Source organism: Eutrema salsugineum, unplaced genomic scaffold, assembly GCF_000478725.1.
Source record: "Eutrema salsugineum unplaced genomic scaffold, Eutsalg1_0 scaffold_11, whole genome shotgun sequence".
NCBI lineage: Eukaryota > Viridiplantae > Streptophyta > Magnoliopsida > Brassicales > Brassicaceae > Eutrema > Eutrema salsugineum.
Genome location: NW_006256901.1, coordinates 7224043 through 7230296, shown reverse-complemented (window position 1 = coordinate 7230296; position 6254 = coordinate 7224043). Strand labels below are relative to the sequence as shown.

General features: G+C 40.9%; 1 non-coding gene across 1 annotated transcript; it reads left to right on the top strand.

The window, feature by feature from the left end:
- The first annotated feature begins 3826 nt into the window (after positions 1–3826).
- LOC112090166 lies at positions 3827–3936 on the top strand. The gene has a single exon (XR_002901515.1). It is a non-coding gene; the product is annotated as a small nucleolar RNA R71 (small nucleolar RNA).
- Positions 3937–6254: the final 2318 nt, after the last annotated feature.

Here is a 6254-nt window from a genome sequence, read left to right as displayed (position 1 = left end):
AAACAGTATTCCTTCCATTTCTTCTTCGGAGACACACCTTCTGAATAAACCATCTACACATCTCCTATAGAGAAAAGGTTTGTCCCAGAAATAATGCCGGATTTTCTTTAAGAATTTCTTCTTTTTATAGCCATAGAACTGTGGAGGTTTGATGTCTGCAACTAAGTAATTCACTATATGCCAAACTATGGGGTGTCAAAAGCATCTGACCGCCGTATAGGAGGTTGGGATGGCTTTTCTTGCACGGTAATAGGTATAGTCTCCATAGTGTAGACATTTTCTTCTGGAAAACTATCATTCAATGGGAGTTTCTCTTCCACTCGAATCCTAGAAAGAAGATCTGCTACTCCATTATCTGCTCCTTTCTGATCTCGGATTTCAATATGAAATTATTGCAGCAGGAGTATCCATCTGATCAGCCTTGGTTTGGCATCTTTCTTAGACATGAGATACTTGATTGCAGCATGGTCAGTATGGACGATAACCTTAGATCCTACGAGATAGGATCAAAACTTCTCAAATGCAAAAACGACGGCTAAAAGCTCCTTCTCCATAGACGCATAATTACATTGAGCTTCATCCAGAGTTCTACTCGCATAGTAGATTGCGTGTAGTTTATTTTCTTTCCGCTGACCAAGCACAGCTCCAACAGCAAAATCACTCGCATCACACTTGATCTCAAATGGTTGTTCCCAGTCAGGCAGTAGCATAACTGGAGCGGAAACAAGGGCGTTTTTGATCTTATGAAATGCTGCCAAGCACTCATCATCGAATTCAACATTCGTTTCCTTGCAGAGCAGACGTGTGAGAGGTCTAGCAATTTCTGAGAAACCTTTTATGAATCGCCTATAGAATCAAGCATGCCCAAGAAAACTTTGGATTCCCTTCACATTAGTTGGAGGTTGTAGGCTAGTCATGACTTCAATCTTTGCTTTGTCAACTTTGATACATTTTGCAGATATTTTATGTCCTAGCACAATTCTCTCGTGGACGATGAAGTGACATTTTTTCCAGTTAAGGACAAAATGCTTGTCTTCACAGCGCTGCAAAACTTTCCCTAAGTTTGCCAAGCATCTGTCGAAAGAGGATCCATAGACTGAAAAATCATCCATGAAGACATCCATGAAATCTTCGATGAAATCAGTGAAAATAGACATCGTGCATCGCTGAAAGGTTGCAGGTGCATTACACAATCCGAAAGGCATTCGCCGATAGGCAAAAGTTCCGTATGGACAGGTGAATGTCGTCTTTTCTTGATCTTCCGGTCTAATTGGAATTTGGAAAAATCTGGAATAACTATCTAGAAAGCAGTAATATTCGTGATTTGCCAATCTTTCTAGCATTTGGTCAATGAAGGGTAAAGGAAAATAATCTTTCCGAGTTGCCGCATTCAGTTTTTGATAATCGATGCACATTCGATGTCCCATCACTGTTCTTGTAGCAATCATTTCATCCTTGTCGTTTTTGATAACAGTCACTCCTCCCTTCTTCAGGACAACATGCACAAGACTAACCCAGGTGTTGTCCGAAATAGGGAATATGATTACTGCTTCCAAAAGTTTCATGATCTCCTTCTTTACCACTTCCATAAGGTTTGGATTCAACCTCCTTTGGCTTTCAATCGAATTCTTGGCATTGTCCTCAGGATTTATCTTATGCATGCAGAGATATGGGGAGATTCCTTGTATGTCATCAAGAGAATAACCTATTGCTTTCCTATAATTCCTTACTCATTTAACAGCTTAGTAGTTTCAGCTCTACTTAAGCCAGAATTTATGATGATAGGGTAAGTTGAGTTTGGTCCAAGAAAAGCATACTTGAGCCCATCAGGAAGAGGTTTAAGCTCGACTTTTGGAGCTTTGAGCTCGCTCCATGGGTCGTTTATAGCTGCCAAGGTATCTTTTGGAGGAGTAGGGATGCGAGTTTCCTCATTCAGGTCCATATAATTCACAAGCTTTGCATAATCCTCGGCTTTATCAAGCATTTGCGCACACCCTTTTGAAACTTCTTCGAGCAGGTTGCGATCATCATTTGTGGTGGTGAGGATGATTTTTAGAGGGTCATCAAGAAGGATTTCTTCATAAACTTCCTCAGTAATAACATCAAGCTCATCAACCCGACAGAGCCCGCCATCTAAAGTAGGTTTCTCAAGACTCTTGTTCATATCGAACTGCATAATCAAACTCCCTAGATGTAGGTCTATTTTTCCTTCCGGAACATTGATTATTGCTCTTGCAGTTGATAAGAAAGGTCTACCGAGTATCAGAGGGTCCTTTGGTCTGTTTCCAGTTCAAGCACTACGAAATCAGTCGGAATGCAGTTTTCTTCAATCATGACTGATACATCAACCAAGACTCCTTCTGGTCGTCTGACTTATAGATCGGCAAGAATCAGTGAAATTTTTGTGGGCTGAAAAGTATGATATCCTAAACGTTTTGCAACTGAGAGAGGCATCATGTTGATGCTTGATCCAAAATCACATAGACAACGTTCAAAAGTCATATTCCTGATTGTGCAAGAGAGTACAAAACTTCCCAGATCTTCTTTCTTCTGGGGGAGATGGTTTTGTAAGATGGAACTACATTCATGAGTTATCATCATAACGCCTTTTTCTAATGCTAGAGAATTTGTTAGAATACCCTTCATATATTTCCTAAGAGCAGGTATCATTGCACAAGCTTCAATGAAAGGTAACCTCACATTTAACTGCTCGATTTTCTCTTTCAGCTTAGCCCTTTCTTTCTCCTTCTTTGGTCTTTTCAAAGCTCGTGGGTATGGTGGTTTGGGCTTGTAGACACGAGTAAGAGGAGGTGGTATAGGTTCTTCTTCAACAATTTCTTGATGGGCGTTTTCCTTCTCCTTATCTCTTTTTTGCCCAACTGCTGCATCTCCTTCTTTATTAGCCGAAACTTCTCCTTTTTCTCCTTCTTCGAAATTTTTGGATATTCTGGTTCCTTGTAAGCTAAACCACTCTTGAGGGTTATTGCTTTTAAGTGATCAGAGGTCTCCAATTCATTTATTCTTTGAGAAAAAGGTTCATCAAGATCATTAACAGAAGAATCTGTCTCCTTTGATTCATCACTAATCTGAAGAAGAAAAAGGGTGGAGAGCTTGTTAATGGCATCTTCATGCTTCTTTGATTGACTCTTCATCTCCTTTTTGAGCCTTTGAACCTCTTTTCCTAGTTCTTCAATCCTGGAAAAAGGATAATAAGGAGGAAGTGTGGAATTGGGTTGATTAGATTGGGCTTGCTTGAAAGAAGGTTGAAAAGAGGGTTGGAAATCAGGCTGGCCGCTGTCAAAATACTCTGATCCGCGGTGAAACTCCTCTTGGCTGCGGACAAAAGATTCTCACCCGCGGTGGAGGTCGGTTTTGCCGCGGTTGAAAGGCTCCCATCCCTGGTGGGGTTGATTCTGCTCAGCTTCTTCAATCTGATAGACATCGGCAGTTTGCATCATCTTCTGAGTTTGGAAAGTCCTCTCTACTCCAAGGTCGTTCATCTTTTCGCCGCAGGGTCTGTTATGTTTGCTTCTATCATCAGAGTTATGAATCGGACCAATCGCACTAAGGATCATCCGGATGTCTTCCCTAATCTAATCTAGACATTCTTTACTAACAGGTGGTTCTTTTTCCTTGATCTTAATTAGAACATCTAGATTGGGTTAGAAGTCTTCTGTTTCTGATACTTCCAGCTAGATTAGTGATATAGGCGTGAGCCTCATCTACAGTTCTAGTGGAAAAGTCTCCATTGCTAGAGGTATCAAAAGAAAACTTCAGTTCTTCATTAACTCCATGGTAGAAGATGGTCATCAGGCGCTCCTCAGAGAAACCATGGTGTGGGCAATCTCTTTGGTAATCTCTGAATCTTTCCCAGGCGTCATAAAGATCTTCTATGTCCTCCTGCTGTAATTTTTGGATCTTGTCCCTTAAGAGATTGGAACGATCTCTGGTGTAAAAGTGACTTAGGAAAGCCTCTCTACACTCTTTCCACGTCTTTAAGGACGCAGTTGGCAAAGTTTTAAGCCATTTACTAGCTCTACCAGTTAAAGAGAATGGAAAAAGTACACACATATGGTAATCGGTATTTTTCATTATGGTTGAACACAGCTCTTCAAATTTTTCAATATGATCTATTGGGTGTTCAATAGAAAAACCGTTATACTTTTCGATAAAGCTAATGTATTGTACCTTAGCCTCAGAGTCGCCATTCTTAGGTAAGGGTGGTCGAATTGCTCGCCTATCTGCGAAAAGTTTGTGTGTATCACATTCTCCAATCAGCTGCTCTCCCTTCTTGGCATACTCTGGTTCTCCAATCGATTCATTGCCATCATCGAATGGGTCATTAAGCTCATCATCTGATGGATCATCATCTAGAAAAGGGTCCTCTTCAGCGAGAGGATCAAGGATGTGTTCCTCACCCCTCATCAAAAAGGTACCTGAAAAATCAAAGAAAAACAAAAATTAGAAAAAGTTCTACTGAATTAAGCAGAGATCCGCAACGAAAGGAATCAAAATCCCCGGCAACGGCGCCAAAAACTTGATGCTAAGAGAATCAAGGGTTACTTCTAGCTTCACGTTTTAAATTTATAACCCTAAATATCTGCAAATGCACAGATGTATGCTGTAGTACTTAAGGGTCGAACCACAGAGATTTTGAGCTTTCAATGCAAATCAATAAATTCTTAAGACTAGTAGAACAAGCAAATGGGGGGTTTTTGGTTTTGGTGTCACTAAATCTAAGTGTAAATCGAAATAAAAAGGTTGTAAAACAATAGGAACAAATCGCTGGGTCTAAAGGGTTTTCACAGGGGTTCATGAACTGATCAAAAGACAAACAAATCGATAAAGGAAATCAACTAGTGAGGATCCCGAACTCGAATAGACACATGTAAGATTAGCAAACTGTCGTCCCCCTAATCATCTAATCATTCAACACAGGAATTAACTCTCGCTCTCATACTGCAAACAAGATCATGCATTAAAAACAGAATTCATCCACGCTCGCGATTCTCTGTAGGTAGCTTTCGTCTCCTACAGCGAATTCGCTCGATCACTTCTAGGTCTGGTAATTCGATACAGCACTCTCGTGGCTCCAATTACTGAGATCAATTTCTAAGCGGTTAGCAACAGAAACAGCATAGGGAACAAGAATGAACGAAGGACTCCCAGAAGACTTTAAACCCTAAATCGAATAAAGCATAAGATCAAGACATGAAATTCTCTTTGAAAAATCCCTTAAAAACCCAACTGGGACATTACTCAGACATAGTTGAATTCAACATCACAAGAGTATTTAGAATTGCAGAGAATTAAAATAGACAGAGTTTAGAAACGAAGAACAGGTTGAAGAAGGAGGGCCGATGGTGCCCCTCTCAGTGGCTCCTCTTCTGGGTGAGCTTCTCTTCTAGGGTTCCTGGTAAAAATGTGGTACACCCTTCTAAACGACTTAAAGGGGGTTTATATAGTGTCTTGAGTCTTCGGGAACGCCTAGGGCTTGCAGGAATAATGATGGGAGTGACTTGGGCTTTGATATGGGCTTCTGAGGCTCGGAATTGAGCTCCCCGTGGTCTAAAATTTCGCACCCCCGGCGGATGACGTTTTGGCCACGGGTGAGCTTCTGACTGTGATGATTCTCCTTCAGTGTATCGACCATATCTGGAGATCTAACCATTTGATTACTTTGCTTCTACTCGTATTGGAAAGCTGGTTGTCTCCTATATCTTGTGTCAAAATTTGGGGATGATCAGACGGTGGGAAGGTCTCCGTTTTCTACCAAACTTCCGACGTTCTGAATTTATTCAAAGTTATGCTTTTTTGCTCCCAAGTGCATCCCTTTTGTCAAAATAACCTGAAAACTCTTTTGAGATTCTAATACACGAAATCACTTAAAAACCTTTAAATCTGAGTGAAAACACCTGCATAAGATATTAAAAATGATCCATAAAAGTGGTCAAAATCAGGTGTTACCAGCTAGACGATGAGAAGATGTTATGGAAGTAGTCTGATATAATTCTGGTAAAGTGGGGTTCTTCATAGTGACCTTACTCGTTTTGATCCTCTGACACGGTGAATCTATTGCAGGTTTCTTCTTCCTCGGGTGATGGCATGGAAGTAACCCATTTTTTGGCTGCCACTGTGCAGCCCCTGCACTCTGCTTCTTTGCCTACAAAATTGCTCTTCTTCCTTATCGGCTTTATCTAGAGTTGTCGTAAGGGAGCCGATAGTATCTGGGTCGGGCACATCCACCGATAGCG